Source organism: Gavialis gangeticus, unplaced genomic scaffold (assembly GCF_001723915.1).
Source record: "Gavialis gangeticus isolate Ggan-Ray unplaced genomic scaffold, GavGan_comp1, whole genome shotgun sequence".
Lineage (NCBI taxonomy): Eukaryota > Metazoa > Chordata > Crocodylia > Gavialidae > Gavialis > Gavialis gangeticus.
In genome coordinates, this window is record NW_017728998.1 from 35,080,414 (window position 1) to 35,100,040 (window position 19,627).

The following is a 19,627-nucleotide window of genomic DNA, read 5'->3' on the forward strand; positions in this document are numbered from 1 at the left end:
TTCTAATATATAGCATCATATGATACATATTTTGTTTTTGAAAGACAGAATTTAAAAATATATATATATATATTCAGAGCTATGACTGCATAGAGTACGGACAGAAACAAATCTTCAGCTGAATCACCTTTCCTCACCTATCTACTAAAGCTGAAAAAAGAGAAGAGAGACCAGGAGAAGCTAGCAGACAGTAAATTTTCCCTGAGAAGTTTATCTTGATTAGTAAAACATCAAGACCATTAAAATGGAGATAAATTGTGAAGAACAATAAGCCAATTAACTCCCTCAGCTGCAACAGCTGCTGCACTATGGAACAGAAATCAAAGCAGGGTGATGTTATCCCAGTCAGAAATCAGACTCGCCACTTAACATACATACTACAGTTTTGGGGAAAATTTGTGTTGTATGCAAGAAAACATGGTAGTTCTGTAAAGCCATTAATCATTTTCTCAGCTTCCTATTTGGCTTTCATGTGGTCTTATAGCTAATAATAATAGTAAGGTTTTATTAAGGGGCCATAATATAACCGATATATTGTCATTCTGATGGGTTTTTTAAATGTTTTGAGAAGGTATATCACTACTGTTTCTACACCATGGTAGTATGGTGTCCTGCTGCATCTCTGAGAAAAATAGAGGGATAATTGCTCTTTAAATATAGTTCCTTTTTATTGACACTAAAAAAAAATTAAATAAGCCTATAGCAGATAGCATTTTAATACACAGTGGACGTGTCTACTTGTGCACTTTAATGCACAGTAGCCTATTTTACTGCGCATTAAAGCATCATGTAAAAAACATGTTATTATGCTAATACACAGTAAAATAGGCTACTACACATTAAGCATCACTTAAAAACTGCACATTCATTACTATGCATTAAGGCAGCCTAATGCATATTTCTTTAGTACCTCACATTGGATGCACTAAATTTAATGCACATTAGAAAAAGTGCCTCAGTGCACATGTAGACTTGTATGCAATGTTATTTATATTTATAAGGACAATGGCCCTTTTAACTGTTAATGTAACCTAGGTTAATATAGCAAAATAAATTAATGAAATAATTTACTTGCAAAAGGCAATAGTATCATGCTTTTCTTTTTAAATGTTATTTCCCATTCCTCCATAGTGGGAATATCTACATGTGCACTTTAATGTGCAGTAGCCTATTTTACTGTGCATTAAGGCATCACATAAAAAAGTTCAATTACGCTAATGCACAGTAAAATTGGCTACTGCCCATTAAGTGTCACTTTAAAAATATGTGCTTTTGGTATTGCACATTAAGGCAGCCTAATACACATTTATGTACTACCTCACATTGGCAGGACTAAATTGAATAAGCATTAGGAAAAGTGCATTAATGCATATGTATCACCTAATTTAGGCACACTCACCCATGCTGATCTTATTATTAATATCAAATAGAGTCAATAACATTCAGTTGATTTTATTTTTAATATAATAAAACTTGCTTTAATTCTTGAGGAGGACTTCTTCCAGCCATCCTCCCCATATACAGAGACATCCTACAGGATAACAGTAACTTTTACCATGCCTAGGTTGTCCACATGTTTTCCACCCCTGAGAACATATCCATACTGACCAAACTCCATTCAGTTATGTGAGTTCCTATGTTAACATGTTGAGGCACATTTTATTACCATTTAAAAGTTCTTAAGAAGAAAATTGCTGTGTTCCTTTTTGGAGCACTTCACTTTTTCTTTAATACTCAGGGAAGAGTAAGTGATAATCAATAGTGATATCTGCTTGAATCTAGGTGGTTTGATGAAGGTACTTTTGAAACACATCACAGAGCCTGATTTGCTATTATTTAGTGCCAGGAGTTCTTACTATGGCTGCAGCACTGTATCTAATTTATACCAAATTGTTAGCTGAAAGCTTTTAAAGTTTATTAGTACCAATTCAGAATACAGTAGTATCTAGTTGGTTTCTTTCTTGTTAAAATTGACCAGCTGGTTTAGCTCTAATAGCTTTGAATTTGAAACAAACTAGAGTCTGCAGGAGCCTGCTCAAGTGTCAATGAAAACAAATACAGGCATTGTGTCTTTGGTCTTTGTTTTTGCTGTAACAGTATTTTCTCTGTGCTGATATGGTCCTTGCCAGTGAGCACTACATAGACACTTACATATTTATCCTCCCTACCACTCTGTGAGAAATGAAGTATATTATCCCTGTATTGTATTGACTTAAGATTATACCTGGAGTCTGTCAAGGTCCCAAATTGAACCTAGATCTCTTGAGACTTGGTACTGTTCATTAACCACCAGAACAGCCCTCTTTTTTTTATTTCACTAGCTATCATCAAATGGTTTAAATTAGCAACACTGGAAACACACTCAAATACAGGCTAGTACGTTGTATCCTATAGAACAAGTATAGCATGCCCAGCTGTAATATAGTTTTTTTTCCCAGAAAGTCCTGTCTCATGATTTATTTTAGATGTGCTACCTCTAAGGTGGCAGTTTATTCTCCCCGCCCAATCAGTTCTGGGCTTCTGTGCTAAAGTAATTTACATTGGTGTCAGCTGATGGTTTTTTTCAGCATGTACGATTATTCTTCAAAGTTAAAATAGCAGATAAAGAAGCATGATGAAACTGACAAGAAAAGCACCCATTCTGGACTGTGACCAGTATGCAAGGTTGTACAAGGTGCCCAGTGAACAAATTTCAAAATGGCTTGGGTCAAACTTGAGCCTCTGGCCTCTAGGCCATAAGAAGAATTTGTTGATTAATGTTTTGATGCAGTAATTTGCAACTGACTACAACATTTTTTTTTATTCTTCAGAATACAAGCAAAACATATTGCTGTTATGATTAACATGATGTCATAAAGCCTTAATTTCACCATATCCAAATATGTTGACTGAGGTTATGTTTGCATTAAGAGAATTCTACTAATATCAATTTTTGTAGGGTTTTTTTCAATTAGAAGACTTTGAATTGGGTTGTCTCACCTCAATACTAGGTTCACTTTTGTTAGAAAATAAATCTATACAGACAAATATTCACATATCTATGTATCTATCTATCTATCTTACCAAACAGGGCCCATTTTTAACTTTGTGAAATGTTGAAAAAAATGCTTACATTTTCTTATGAGTAGCTCATGTAGCTCTGCCTGTAATACTTCTGTTTCTTGTGTTGTTTTTATGAGGGCCTGCTTGTATTAAATTTAATTTTAACTTACTGTGGTTTTTGATCCAGGTAAAATGCTGTTTACAGAGTATGCCTGCCAAAGTATAAATTGCTCAGTACTCAAATGCCCACCCTTTAGAGAACAACTTCTGCAGGTATTTTAAAAACAACTGCTGAGGTTACTCAACCTGCTAATTACCATTGAAAATTAAATCAGGGTGTCTGTCTTTTATCCAAATTATGTATGTTACAAGGAATGCTTATGTCAGAGCTGTCAGAAGCAGGCTGCCTTTTAGATCCTACCCCAACTGTCAGTATGAAATGTCCTTGAATCTAAAGAGATAAAGTGTCACTAAAAAATAAAATGAGGAATGTATCAGAACACACATATACCGTAGGTATACATTCTGTAATGACAAACTCCTGCTCGGTAAGCACTTCTTTACATCAGATGCACACCTAAAAATAACTGCTTGTGTCAAGAGGCTGTAAAGCAAAAGGATCTAGTACTACTTTCACCAGTGTTCCTAAAATCAAATGGATAAATACTCCAGCTTTAATAACTGCAGCAAGAAACATTTCAGAGCACGATTACAATTGATCGATGGACAAAGCTGGGTTCAGAAAATGCTCCTGACAGAATTCCACACCTAAGGGCAAAGTTAATGAGGCTGTCGAAGGCAGATTTAGTGCCAAAAAGGCACCAAACATACTGGATAAAAAGTGAAGGGAAAATAATGCTAAGTGAGATAAGGAACGATGCTGCTCACTGACAGATAGATTTAGAGCTTTTAAAGTTCAATAAACAGATGACAAAGATTGTTGAATCAATTCATAAGAATTATGCTGAATCTTGACTGAGAAGCATATCAGACAAATAGAGCAGCATCCAGAATTAGGAAACAAGAGAGGTCCAAAAGGTAATCTATGTGTCACACGAAATACAAACAAGCAATAGACTCCCTCAGACTTTCTCAAAGCAGTTTTGCACTTTCTTGCTGAGTCACTGCATATTTTTCCTTTCTTAGTGGTGACAGCACCCAGAATTGTTTCCACTGGTTGGCAGTTCAAAGATGGAACTGGGGCCAATGTACAGAGGATCCATGAGGCACGAATTGAGCTTCTTATGCACTGGAAATTCATAGCTCCATGGACACTTGGAGAGATTTTCACAAACTTTGCTGATCAGCACAGTAAAAGCCAACACAGCAAAACTCATAGTGAAACTAGTGAGTTACAATAAATGCATTACATAAGAGTCAAGACAATTTGAACTCTTTATGTCATAAGATATCATACTGATGGGTGACCCCATATAATCCTAGACAGATCATGGTGCTGTCGGAGTGGGATTAACTCGAACTTCCACTTCATTCTGATACCAAAATAAACTCATGCATTTTCAGAAAATTCATGCCTACCCAGAGACAGTAAAAAAATTCTACTTGAGTTTCAATTATAGAATAACAAAGGGTTGGATATCAAATCTGACCCATTTAAACTCCATATTTGTCCTGGAAAATGTAATACATTTTAATGCAGATAATACCAAGTTAATTAAGTTGGTCAAGGAAGCTACAAGGAATTGTAGTTTGTCTTAAACAACCTAAGACAACACCATGGTGAGTGAAAGTCACTGTTGGTAAATGTACAGTAGTGCACCTTGGGAGAACTTGTAAGCAACTCATGTACCCAACAGATTTCTAATTTATTTGAATTGGTTTGGGAAAGGAATCTTGTATGACTCTAAACAGTTCAATTAAGTGCTCTGCAACTGTGGTCTAAAAAGCAGACAATATGGAGGGTAGAGAAGGAATTGAGTGAAGGATAATTGGAAAAGTGGATAATGTTGGTGATATACATCTATGATATATCCTCACCTGGAAAATTGCCTGCTATACAGGTCATCTTATTTCAAAAAGTATAATGCAGAAAAAGAGGGGGCACAAAGAAGGGTGACAAAAATGATTAAGGCATAAAAAACTTCCATGAGCAGAAACTGAAAAGATTGTATTTAACTTGGAAAGGAGATGAGTAAGAAGGAGTATAATTGAAGTATATTAAACAATGAAAAATCTAAAGAATAAAAAATAAAGGATTCATATCAAGTATTCATTTTAACAGCATAAATGTGTGATGTGGGAGCTGCTTTTTCCTTATCACATAACACCAGAACATCTAATTAAATTTCACGGCTAGAAAATTTAAATTGATAACAGGAAACATTTTTCCCCACACAACAGATTCCAGAATTCCTTGCCACAGGATTCTGCAGAGGCCACAAAAATAGCAATATTCAAAGAGGGATTGGACAGTTATAGAGAAAACAAGTTTCTATTGGTTTTAGTTAACATTAACAAAAAGACTCCTGAAAGAGCCTTGTTTCAGGATTTAAGACAATCCTCAACTTTACCCTCTAACTATGAGGTATCCTTCATGGGACCTTCATGGTTGGCAGATTACCTCATACCTGCCTAATGTTCTCACTATTGTTACAGTCAGGCCTATTCATTAGGCAAAAAGCACTGGGCCTGGTCCCACCAAGAAACCTATAAGCCTCCTGCTATCAGGGAGGCTGCTAGAAGCATAACAAGTGATTCTGGAGAACAATAAATAAAAAAGCAGGGACCTGAGTGGAAGTTATAGGCAAATAATGAGGACTCTGAGTGGGGACAGTGACCAGAAAACACAGCCAGGACCCACTGCCCCTCAAGTGTCCAAGGAGCCTGTGGACACTGCCCAGTGAAGCTGCCCAGAAATGTGTACAGAGGGAAGACAGGAAAACTGCCCCAGAGTTGCTCAAGTTTCCCCTGCCAAGGCCTCCTTCCTCATCTGGTAAATGGTGAATTTGGCCAGAACCAGGAGGAGGATGACAAGGAGGGCCTGGGACTTGGTGGGACCACAAAGAGGGAGTGTGTAAAATAAAAGGGGAGGCAGGGAGAACTGCAGCCAGGGCCTCAGGAGGAGGATCCTGAGGAGGTGGTGTAGGGGCTGCAGTCTGACAAACTCATGGTAGACATAGGCCAGGCTCTCTCTCTGCTGACAGAAGACACAGGTGTCAGGAGTGTCAGTGAAATATGCCAGATACATATCTGTGGAGATAGCTCCGTGCAGGAGCCACCAACCCAGGAATTAGGTGGCTCATGGAATTAGGGTGGAATACAGGCTGGACCACTGGGCAGCTCCATCCTGCTCTGAGCAGGGTGTGAGAGCAGGTTGGTGGACCATGGGGAGCACAGGCATGTAGAGCTGGTAGCGGTGAGCTCTGTAGAAGCAAACCAGGTTGATATCCCTCAGTCTATGGAGGTGGTGTTGTTACAGTCAGGATACTGGATTAGATAAATCCCTGGTCAAATCATGTATGGTAATTCTTGTATACATATATTCCAGAGACTAGCTTAGTTTTGCATAGTTATAGCTAGGTACCTACCAAAATTGTGATTGTGTGATTTTCATGGAAAACATGAAATTGGGCAGGTTCCACAAAAAAGGTGGGCTCATTGCAAAAAAACCAAACAAACCCAAAAATGTACTGGTAAGCAGAGAAAAGGGTGGGAAGCCCTGCAGTCCTGAAGCACAAGATGGGAGAAGGGGGAAAGTGAGCAAATCAGAAGCTGAAGCTATCATGTAGTCTCAGTCCAGGAGCCAGTTTGAGGCCAGTCAGGGAAGTGAGAGGGTTTTGCCTCCAGCTTTTAAAGCAGCCAAAAGTATTCTGGTACAGCATGCATGCTGCAGCCTGAGGAGGATTCACAATGACCCCTGAGAAGAAATCCTCCAAGACAGCCAAAAACGTTTCAGCACTAGACTGCATAAGGCAGGATCCTGCAGGGACCTTGCACAGAGATGGAGGAAGACTGTTCTGTACAGCCTGAAATGTGACTCTGGATTTGTTGAGGAAACCAGTATAGATTGACACTTAGAGTCCAAGGTGCATATGAAGAAAAAAGCTACTGCAGAGGCTGAAGGTCAGAGCAAGAAACAAGTGTCCTTGCTCTTTAAAAGAACAACAGAAAGCAGCTTGGCAAGGTGCAAGGTGGCATTTTCCTTTGTGGATGCTTTCATGGGCAAACGTCCTGCTGGAGAAACTTGATCAAAGTGAGGGACTACCTAAGTTAAAGGACTGCTTGAACCAAAATGTACCAAATGCTGGCAGTTTTCCATGTGTCAACAAGCTTTGAATGTACAGTCCACAAGTGTGTATCAGCAGAGTATGAATCCTTCTCCATTGTGTTTGATGAAGCCAGCAACCATCAAGATAAGTATGTGATACACATTTTATTTGTACTGGGGCGTAGGATACATCAGGTCCTGCCTGTCTGTGTCCATCTCCAGTCTAAGTGAGGATTCACATGACACTGTGCCATTGCCATCAGATCCTGTGCTCACAAGGTGGATTTTTGTGGTTCAGTGCAGTCCATTGACAAGCATATGCAGTACTAACAGCAATTTGTGAGTGAGGAGCTGTAAATCACACCCAGCAAACAGTGCATGATTAAGCTTTGTGATCTTTTAAGACAAGGCAACATTCAAGATCGAGTGACATTTGTGGCTAAAAATGTCACCTGGTTCATAGAACTTCTAATGTGGTTTGAAGGCCAGCAGGCTGTGATCCAGCATGCACACAAGCTGATTTATTGAATAACCTGGGTCAAAGACATGACATCACAAGAATGGTCAAACTGTCCTTGTGAAAACAGTGGAGACAGGAACTGTTCCAGTCAATATGCATGAAGATGAACCGGTATTATAGGTACATTCACTCACAGCCACCATGGTGCCTGTTCTGAGCTGTGATCCTCAGTTACTGAAATCAATCCCTGGGTTGCAGAAAGAGCATGACAATGAATATGCTGCTTATTTTAACTTTATCAAAGAGTGCTGGATGCCTTTGCATGTGTTCTGGGACCCTGTGACCATTTTCCACATCTCTGTGCCCTGGCAAAACATTGCCTTACCATTCCAATGAGCTCAGTAGATGCTGAGTGAGCCATCTCAGTGTATGGAAAGTGTTCACACCACAAAGACAGAGAATGCCTACAGCTACTGCCACTGATTGCTGTGTGCTAGCATTTAATAGCTAGTATAAATTGCCTGCTTTAAGGTTAGCATTCAGTAAACTCCTTTTTACAATGTCCTTTAATAAAGTGTATATAGTTGGTAATAGTTAATGAAGGGTATATTGTTTATATTAGTTACAATTAATATTGTGTATAGCTTTAATTTCATAAGACATTTCAGTTTACAGTTTAATTAAATGTTTAGATTGCTTAATAATACATCAATTAATGGCTTCCACAGGCTTAATCCCCTGATTAAGCCCATAGAAGCCTTTAATGGTAAGCAATTAAGCCATGGTTTGGGGCCATCTGGCAATCTGTGGGGAGGAGCAGTACTGCCAGGGTCACTTACTCAATCAGAGGTGCGGAGGGACCCCCACTATGCTCAGCCCGTGAAAATGGTGGTTGTCCCAGGAGTCAAAATAACGAGTGGCACTGACCAGCAGCTCGGGATGGGATGCGCATGGGGCAGAAGGAGGAACCTGCGCAGCTCGTTAGCTGCCTTTTTGTGCAATTACAGCCAGCCGGTGATGTCAGCATCGGGTGACAGCTGGCAGAAATAAAAATGGTGGCGGCTGCTGCGGAGGACGCGGATAGCTGAGGAATGAAGCCGTGGCTGATGCCGGCAGCAGGGAAGACCCCACTCGCTGGACCCAGGGAGCCTGGCAAGCAGGAGCAGATGCAGGCGGTGGAGGGTGGAGCACCCTGATGAGAGCTCACTTAGGATGACGAGGGAGCGACAGGTTTGCCGGCCAGAGGTGGAGCTGAAGCGGCACCTAGAAGCAGAGCGGAACCCAGGTGGGAGTGCCAGGATGGCGAGGCATGGAGGAAGGTGCAACAGGGGGCGAAGACCCCGGGAGAGCCCTAAAGGGGTTTGCGGTCAGGGCGGGTATTGTGGCCGGGTTCCACCGGATTGAGGAACAGACGGGAGTAGATCCGGGAAGCGACGGGTCAAGGGGAAAACATCCTTTCCCTGTTAGGCTCTGGGGAAAAGGATAGAAAGGGGCAGGGAATAGCTTACTGGTTGGTTTTTGGTTACCACGCTTATTTTGTTACCCCAGGCAAAGGGGCATGGGAGATAGGGACGAGTGCCCAAGGGGCAGGGCTGTGGAGAAGCCTCGTAGGGTTCCCCCCTTGTGGTTGTATGTACCCTTGAAGGAAGGGACGGAGGTTTGAAGGGCTGTGGGGTAGGTGCACACGGGCAAGCGGGGCCTTAAGCCGCTGGCATCTAAATGCAACAGTGGATAGGGTGACCCCGTGAGCAGAGGCCACGGATAACGGCTGGGTGGCACACCGAAGGAGGCGTGAGGCCGGGGTGTAGGGGTGGCGGAGCCCCATGAGCGAGTGCCGGGCGAATCCTGGGCCACCGAGTATCCCATCAACCAACCCCACCTACTGAGGAACAGCAAGTCATGGCAGGTGAGAATGGGGTTGGTGAAGCGGGAAGAAGAGAACTACTCCGGTAACAACATGAACCTGGGAGTTGCTTGACATCCACCAGCAGAGCAAAGGCTGCTCGAGTGTGGTTATTCGAAGCCCAGCGGTCACAGTGTGGTGCATTGGCCGGGAGGGTTTACTTGGCCGACATGCAGGCGGCCAAGATGGCTCCCGCAGATTTGCTGGCACAGAACCTGCAAGCTTTGATGTAGATTGTGGGTTCATAGCAATGTATATTGGAGCAACATAGCCTGTTGACCTTTGGAATGCCCAAGATGACAGCAGAAGTTGATCCCAGAGGCATACATTGAGGCCTTCGAATGCCATGCTGTTATCACTGGCCTCGACAAAGGGTACTGGGCCAGCCAGCTGGGAGCCTTGGTGGTAGGTAAGGCCCAGGCAGCCTATCAGGCCTTGACCCAAGAAGAAGCCCAACTATGAGGCAGTTAAAACTGCTATTCTGTATCACCTTGAGATCAGCCCAGAGCACTACTGGTGGCGCTTCTGGCCAAAGAAGGGAGGCATAGCAGTGAAGAGCCGGGTATAGGACCCCAGGAGAGGACATGGTATGTTACCATTGTGGCTGGATGGGACATTTTGCCCGGGAGTGTCCGGGGCAGACCCCTGAGAGGTGGCAGATGCAGAGCTCCCAGCGAGGGATGGTCGAGTTCCCCAAAGAACCTGTTCAAGGGGAGCCCATGGACTGTAATTTTGGGATGGGGGGATGAAAGCCCAGTATGGGGGCGCCCTGTGGTGAGGGCCTGGGTTGAGGGTTGCCTGGTGTGGGCTGTGTTAGATTCCGGGTGTGCTCAGTCATTGATTAAGGCCGATCTTTTGCCAGACATCCACAATTGTCAAATAGAACTAGTGAGGGTGTCGTGCCTGTATGGGGAAACCCAGGCTATATGCCAAGTATGGACACATCTCCAAGTTATGGAGCATCACGGGGAGTTATTGGTGGGCCTTGCACCCTGGCTTGCATGTGATATGCTTTTGGGATGAGATTGGGCACCGCTGTATGATGTTATGGACAGGGTGTGGGATGTCAAGGTCACGCGCAGGACCTTAAAAACGTGAGAGGGATGGCTCGGTGACTCCGAGGAAGGAAATGGAACCACGGGGATAAAGGGGGATGCTGTAGCAGACTGGCAAGACATTGCCAGCGGCCAACCGAAGGAGGCGTGAGGCCGGGGTGTAGGGGTGGCGGAGCCTCATGAGCGACCGTTGGGCAAACCTTAGGCAACCGAGTATCCCGTCAACTGACCCGACCTACTGAGGAACAGCAAGTCATGGCAGGTGAGAATGGGGTTGGCGACGCGGGAAGAAGAGAACTACTCCGGCAACGACCTGAACCCTGGAGATGCTTGACATCCACCAGTAGAGCAAAGGCCGCTCGAGAGCGGTTATTTGAAGCCCGGTGGTCACAGTGGTCAGCCCCAAAATCTGCCCAGAAAATTGGCCAGCTTCATCCTCAAGTTTATTAAAACCCCAGTTATAGCTTTAGCTAAGGATTTTTACTACAATTTTATAACCATAAAAATGGAGACAAGATAGAAATTAGGGAAGTGACACACCACTCAAGAAAAAGGTAGGAAGTAGCAGGAGAAAATAGGATATTCAGAAAGAAAATTGCAGGAGCATACTATTGTCTTCCTGAATTGTGTATTCACGAACAGCTTAGCTAAGGAAATTCTTTGAGGGCTTTCTTCCTCATATTCTCACCTAAATGTTAATAACACTATTTTTGTGATAGATGATCACTGAAGAGTGATTCTTGCTGAAAGATTTTTATGTAATACCTCCCCAACTGTGGCAACTACTTCTTGGAGAGAGAGGAAGAATTAAATCCTTTCTATGCAGGGGAAAAGTCTAGTATGTCTGTATTCAAAAGTTTGCATTCATAGTCCCCATTTCTGCCCTTGGATACCTCTTTTCAATAGGCATCATTCACAAGGACAAGCATTGGTATACATAATGGCATATGTAGTTTGCATCAATTCCTCCACCCAGTCAAGTAATATTTTTTTTCTCAAATAGGAAAAATAATACTCTGATTCCCTTAGGAATAGCTGTAAGTAGTTGCTTTATCATTTTATTTATCATTTATAATGTAGTACAGTCAGTGGCATCTCTAGCACTGAAAATAATTCAGGCAATAAGCCAGGTGGTGGCAAGTGGCACACGTATGAATCAGGAGGCAATGGGTCAGAGGAAAGAAAAAGAAAGACATCCTTGGTAAAAGCAAGAGAACAGGAGGTAGCCTGACATTTGCAAAGGTAAATCCAGTGTTGGAGAAGTCTAGTGGTTGACAAATTGGCCTAGCAAGTATAAAGAAACCCCTAATGTCATCAGAATAAATGTCTCTTCACAGAAGTAAAATAGCAGACACCCTTTTTGGGTGTATGCTGTGTGATAAGATGTGTGTCAAATATTTGGGTCAAAATAACTTCATTTCTTTTTTGCAATCTTAACTTACAATTTTTTATTGACCTACAGTATCAATTTATTTCCAAATCACATACTGTACCTTTTTGCACTGTTGCTTTTTGGGTAAACATGAACAACACTACAATGTGGAGTTGAGCCAAAGTGCTTGCTAATTCATCAGTAGGGGAAACCTAAGTGTTTTCAAGCAATGCAAATTGATTTGGCTTCTACACAGCTCCTGCTTCTTTCAAACACTGATGGCAAAAAGCATTTCTCAGGATTAATATCAAGTATTCATTTTAACAGCAATAATTTATGATGTGGGTTATTCCATTTTAACTGTGTGCAACATGACTTATTCAAAAAGCAAGCATGTTTCCAAAGTGAATATTCATTTTCCATTCTAATAGCAGTGCTCTTTCTGGATTTTTAGGATAAGAGGAATATTCTGGGAAATACAGTATTTTTCCTCTGTTAATGGGGATCATTCATAGATAAATAAATACTACCACATTATTCTAAATAATGCCCCTCATTTGATCACCCTGAAATAAATATAGTATGAAAGGACTATTTTATTACTGGTTACATGGGGAAAGTAGAATTATGAAGCTGCACATTATGATGTTTCTTTTTTTTTTCTTTTCTTTTCTTTTTGGTTATTTGTTATAGCCAGGCATAAAATTATAGTTATAGCATGTAATTAATCAGTTTTTAAAAAGTTCAGTAAGAAGTTGAAAGATGTTTAATAACCAGCAGACAAGTCATTGAACCATTCTATCCCAGGTTTACACTGGCACTCTGATAAGCAAATGACTCAATGATGAAATCAGTTCAGTTGTGCCCATTTTTTGCCAGGTTTGCCTGTCTGGGTCTCTGCTTACCCAACTATAAAGTTGGTGTAATTACATTCATCTAATTTACAGGGACACTGTGACCATATTTATTGGCTCATATGCTCCTTTTGCATCAAGCTGTACAGTGCAGAGGGAGTCAGAACAACAGAAACTGCTATGGGCATATTAGTGGAATCAATCTGTGATAAAAGTGGTCAAGGTTTTGGTTTGATATTAAGAAAATGAAGCTTATAATACTGATACATCTGTATAATCTAAGTGATTTTAAGATATGTGGCCACTTCAAAATAACGCAGTATAATATATTAATTATATCATAATGGCACCCTCTTTGCCAGAAACTGGTACTCTAGACTTGAGCCTATTTTAATTAAGTAATTTTATACCAAGATCTGTCATAGTAACCATATTAGCAATGAATAAAATTGTTATGAAGGTTGTGATAGACATCATAAACTTAGAATGCTTATTTCTCAAAACTATGTAGAGATCAACCTGTGTATGATATATACTCAGTCTTCTACCAAAAATTCTATGTACACAGAGACTGGAGCACTTAATTAGGAGCATACAGAATGTCAGAGACACTACTAATGTCACTTTAAATGAAACTGTTTGTAATCATCATCTTATTTCAGGACTGATCACTTTAAAGTATTGTTTCAAAGATATTTTCACAATTGACAATAATGTGACCATGAGCCATGTGTCACGTTTCAGAAGAAATTCTGTGAAAACATTTGCTCATTATTTAGTACGTTTATTCAAGAATATATAAATTTATTTGTGTAAGGTTCTATCAGTTCTTTGGTACTTCCCAACACATGACTTCTGTGTAAAGGAACATCTGTAGAAAATCTAAATATAATGGAAGATGTTAGTTTTAAACAATAAAATGATATTGTGACCAAAATACTTCTGAATTGTATCTGAGACAATTTGCAGATACAATTTGTTTATATTTAATTTCCCAAAAAGTTGGCTGAAAAACACCCAACAATTTCTTAAATATGCTGCTTTACTTTCAAAAAATATTCAGTGCCTGTCAGAACAGAGATGATTCTTTTTGTCATTAAAACTCGTATATCCTCTGTTTGTGTTGAGCTGATCCACTTAATGCCAATATTGTGACTGATACAGCAGCAGTTATCAATATTCTATGTATAGACATAGATATAATTTTCAGAAATTACTATCAAATGAGGTTATCCCCTATATTGGTGAGATATTAAAATGTGTCAAGACTTAATATCTTGGTTAAAGTATATAAATTAGACTCATCATCATGGCCAAGTTGTTTCTGTCACAGTGATAAGATGGAACTCTTTTTGCGTTTAGCAAGTTTTAGATGAGAAGTTTAAATCATCGGAGAAGACAATCGTGATTAGAACTAGTGAAAATGTGTTGTCATTACTGCTTCAGGATGCATCAGAAATTGAACCTTGAAATCACAAAGAAGCAGATAGTAGTAGGACATATCTGCACATGCAAAATAAAAATGAAGATAGCAGCTGTATCATACTACAGTAATTACTGTTGACACCCAATGCATTGGACCAGCCATAAGACCGGAAGACCCAATGCTCTCCAATTAATCTGGTACAGGAAAAAGCTTTTGCTTTTTTTGAAGTCAAGAGAAAATCCTTATGTTTCCAGTGCTCTATGCCCTAATAGTCTGTGATGTAATTTTAGTCTTCATAGGTAGGTGTAAAAATATATACCAGAGACATAGGGAAAGTGTTGATGATATCACAAAAGCACTATGAAATTTAAAGAATAATCTGTCTGTTAAAAACTAATGATCTTGCACAGGCTTAAACAGTTTACTTTTTATGACCACACCAGTGATGTCACAACTTACAATGTGCCAGTATAGAATCAGTAAAAACAAGATTCTTCAAAACATTCCACCCAAGCTGCACCGATAAATTGTTTTCACTGAGCAACCCTAGAAGAAACAGCTAACAGCAAGGATTCTCAAAAAAATAAAAATCATTAGCAAATCTGGAGCCATGTGGATAGGAAAAGGCTGATGGAGACTTGCAGCCTGAATGGACAACTCTACCCAAAGTAGCAGATGCTCTTCAAACAGTCTTAGGCTATTTGGCAAGTGTGTGCAGAAAAGGTGGTAAAAAGTCATACACATGTCAAAAAGCTAGTCTACAGTGTACTGCTCTGTATCATTGCAGGGGTGAATCTGACAATTATACAATGTAAGTACCATCTGCAAATATCCACAAGGTGTAGTATCTGATGCATTGTGGCATTGTAATAGCAAAATACGTCATGATTAGTCTTGAAAGATAGCTATTTGTTAAAGAACCGTGTATTTATTTTATTTTATTTTTCTTTCAAAACAATGTGAGATAAGAGCTGAAAGACTCTGACTTCAGTCTGTGGATTTATAAAAGTAGCTGGGTGTAGCTACTGAATGTAGCTACCGGCAACCCAACTTTTGGTCTTGCCCTTTCCTCAATGAAAGAACTGCAGGGAGTTTCTTTTGGCAGATTATCAGGTTCTGCAGTCAGTGATCATAGTCCCTAAAGGTATTTTTTAGGCCCCCAAAAGGCATGTCTACATGAGACACTACTGCATAGTAGTTAGTGCGCATTTATTTAGTACTTGTATAAGCAAGTACTAAATAAATGTGCAGTAACCAGAATTACTGTTCAGTAGGGTTGTGCAAAGCTTCAGTCCCTGATTCAGTTTGGCAGAGATTCGACCCAATTCAGTGGGCGAATTTGAATTGAATCAGAAGACTCTTTAATTTCTCCGAATTGAATTGGTACTTCCAATCCACTTCTGGGTTCACTGCCAAGCATGTGGAGGGCCCCCTGCATTCATGTGGGACACTCGATCTGACTCAGCATCACAGTGTTCACAAGCCACGCTGGTACCTCGAGGGATGTAGAAAAAACTTTTAAAAGCTGTGTCTGTATCCAAATCGTTAATTATCTGAATAAGCATCAAATCTTCAGATTCAGATTTGATCGAATCAAATCAGGGACAGGGATCTGAATCAATTAATCGAATCACTGTCCCTGGTTCGGGCTGAATACTAATCTGAATTGAATAGGGCCTGCTTTGCATGCCCCTACTGTGCAGTAGCACTGGAGAATGCCTATTTAGTGATGCTACTGTACAATAGCCTAATAATACTGCACAGTAGCATATTAGTACTGCTTGTGCTGTGATGTGCCACTGCATAATATTATTTAGCTACTGTGCAGTTAGTGTCTCATGTAAATGCACCCACTCTTATCTACTCTGAATTGCTGATTATCCTATAGACTGATAACATGAACAATGTGTGAATTTAGCTGATTCAATGGAGCTTAAAATTATGGGCATTGATTCTTACATTTGATTTTGCACAGGACAAGCAGCTACTGGTTATTGTTTGAAAAGTTATTTGGCTATAAGGTGCCACAACAGTATACAATGGTATTGTGTAACCCCCAAGTGCTTGTTTATCAGTATAGCATCATGGACTGCAAAAGACCTATGTTCGTTTAAATCATGTAGACATCTTTCATTTATTAGATATTTTAACTATTAACTTTAATAGCATAAAGTTTCTACTATTTTATTCAGAATTTTCCAAGGCAAAATTAGAACATTTGCTCGCTGTTTCCAGTTTTTCAAAAAGTAAAAAAAAATTATTCTACATGTGATTAAATGTCTAATTTTTTAAAATATTTTAAAGATCTAGGAAACAAAAGAAGAATCTTGCCAGTTTATGTTGGCTGCACCAAGGAAAATTTTTTTGTTTGTTTGTTTTGATTTGTTTTTTGCCTTTTCATCAAAATCAAATGAAAAAAGTTAGCATATCCTAGTTCTGCTTTTAGTGCAAAATTATTCATGCAGGTTTGTTTACCCTGAACTATCTAATAAAATGTATGTCCAATCAGTAGGTGAATTATAGAGACATGGAAATAAGACGATGAAAATGTAGGGAGAAAGGAGCTGAAATTGTCATGAGATGTAGTTTCTGTCATAAGTCACCTTTTCAAAAGGCATTGGAAACCTCACCCTCTGTATACTTACATAATATTTCAATTTGTACTGACCCTGAAGAAATTTTCAGGGGACCCAGTGGTACACTTGGCTCCTAAAATGCCCAGTTCATACAGAAGAAAGCTACATAGCCATCAAAAATATATAAATTGACTGTATAAAGAAATTTTGAAAGTTGTTTTGCTGCAAAGCATGATTTAACAGATCTGTAGCTGTTCTCAACCTTTTAACATTACCTAGATAAGCCAAGAGATTTTTGTCTAGTACTGAAACTAAAATCGACTCTATGGCTTGTTTCTTATCCCCTGGGGCAAACCCCCTGACACACACTATACCAGGCAAAAAGCTCTCTCTCAATCACATCTTCCCCAAACTTAAATGCTTGAAGAAAAAAACATAAATGTATTTCAAAATCCAATTTCTTTGGCCCTAAATCTAGCTTTTCTTGGCACTGTGCGATTGTTTTTAATCCTAATGTTAATATTTAGTAATGTGGCATCAGTTTTAAAATATTAATTTACCTTGTGCCAGAGATCTATAGTATTTCAGTATTACTTAGTCAATAAATGATTCTAATGAAGTTTTTTTTAAAGGGAACACTGTTTAAACTATAACATAACAATGGACATTCTTCTACTATAACTGTATATGCTCAACTGTCTAGAAGAGAACAACACAATGCATTACAGCTGTTTTTTGTGGTGGAGAATTCAGGTATTTACTAATACATATACAATTTACAAAATAACTATGTTGAATTAATATTGAGATTCACAACAAAATTCATGGAAATATAAAATAAAATAAGGGTCATGTTCTTTCAAACACCCATTTGTTATTTCAGGCCTTTTGAAAACACTCAACTGTGTAAATCTCTATAGAATCAGGACCTCCATTTTAACTTTAACTAATGCCATTAAGCCCTGCCACATATACAGAAACAAACAAACTTGCTTTATCATTTTTGCATATGCAGTGTGTAAAACTAATTTCACACACTGTGAATGGCATAATGTATGCAACTCCTGACTGAAGATTCTTTTAAAAGGCCAAAATACATACTTAAAACATCATTCTTGGACCTAATTCTTCATACACAAATCTTTTCACTCTTAAGAATATTATTTTACCAAGGGCACATGACCACTACGTGTGTGTGCATGTCTACATGTCTCATTGTAATTGTACATTTTGTTCAGAACTATAATGCAAAGCTTTTCCATTGCTGAGAAATATTTCGCACTACTTGTAGATAGCCATTCACCAGCTCCACATATCCAGATACATTTCTTTCTTTCTCTGGCCAATTTTGGCATTTGAATGGTTACCTTCTTCCACTCCTACTTTGGGGATACTTATTTTTCCAGTTAAAATATCCATATAATCATGATATTCCCAGCCACATCCTTCCAGGAAATGATCACCTGATTCTTACCTGCTGAATGCAATGACTAGACAGGGTCATTCTCTTGCTAGCCCACCTCTAAGATCAGTTGTTTTATTTCATCCAAAACACAAAAGAAGAAGAAAAAAGCTCTGTTGTGTTGGTATGGAGATCTGAAAGAGTCTGTGGATTCAGCAGTTCTTTAGAGGAAACTTGGATGGGTACAAAGTTCAGACTAGCAGGAATGTTGGTAATTCAGGCAGGGGTACTTTTCTCTTGGAATCTGGACTGATTCCATTCCCCATGTGTTAATTTTCAATAGCAGCAGGTGCATTTGATTGATGAGCAAAACAATTTCTCAAATATAAACTGAATTAGTGACATGTTCTGGCAAGAAACGAGTTATACAAAATGTGTGAATTTTATTATTTATTTCTGTTCACCTTCAAATTGTGTGTCACATGCTGATACAGATAGGTTTTTTATACTCTAAATGTTTCTGCATATGACTTAGCCAGAAATAAGAACAAAACAAAACATGGATATGGAAGAATGAGAGAAGCATAAAATGAAAAATGTAATCAAAACAAAGAAAAGTCTTATGAAAGATATAATACATAAATATTATAAAATTGAATGGAATGTAAAAGCAATTAAGTAAAATGAAGGTGGAAAATGAAGAGAACATTGTTCCAGAGACTGAGAGAAATGATGGCATTATTAAGCAATAAGGAACCATGGATTACTTAAGGAGAAAGTGGTCATGTCTACACGAGACAGTACTCTGCAGCAGTTACTACACATTTATTTAGTATTTGTATAAGAAAGTACTAAATAAATGCATGGTAACTGAGTTACTGTGCAGTAGTGCCAGTGAACATTTATTTTTGTCCTGATTTACATGTGTTTGCATACTGTCTATCGAAGTGATTGCTTAATAGCTCAAAATTGCGTCTTACTCTTGTATACTGTATGTGGGTGGGGGGGGTCAGTGTGAGAGGTGTGTGCATGGGATTTGATGGGGGTATATGTACGGTTGGTGGGGGTTGTGAAAGTGTTTGGGGGTGTGGGGGTGGGGAGAAGTGGATATGGAGGGGTGTCAGTGTGGGGTTTGTAAGTGAGTGTGGGATGTTTGTGATGGTGTGTGGAGGGTGTGGGAGTCTGTGTGGGTGGGTCTGATGTTTGTGGGGGGTATGAGTGTAGGAGCATGTATGAGTGGATGGGGAGGTGTGTATGAGGCTAGTGGGTGGATGTGGGGGTGTCTAGGGGAGTGTGGTTGTGGAAGTGT

General features: G+C 39.6%; 1 long non-coding RNA gene across 1 annotated transcript in view; it reads left to right on the plus strand.

The window, feature by feature from the left end:
- Nucleotides 1-15,018: 15,018 nt before the first annotated feature.
- Nucleotides 15,019-19,627, plus strand: part of LOC109289464 — a 15,065-nt gene continuing 10,456 nt past the window's right edge. The window contains exons 1-2 of the long non-coding RNA XR_002095377.1: nucleotides 15,019-15,029; nucleotides 19,578-19,585. This is a non-coding gene — a long non-coding RNA (uncharacterized LOC109289464). The remainder of the gene's footprint in view (nucleotides 15,030-19,577; nucleotides 19,586-19,627) is intronic.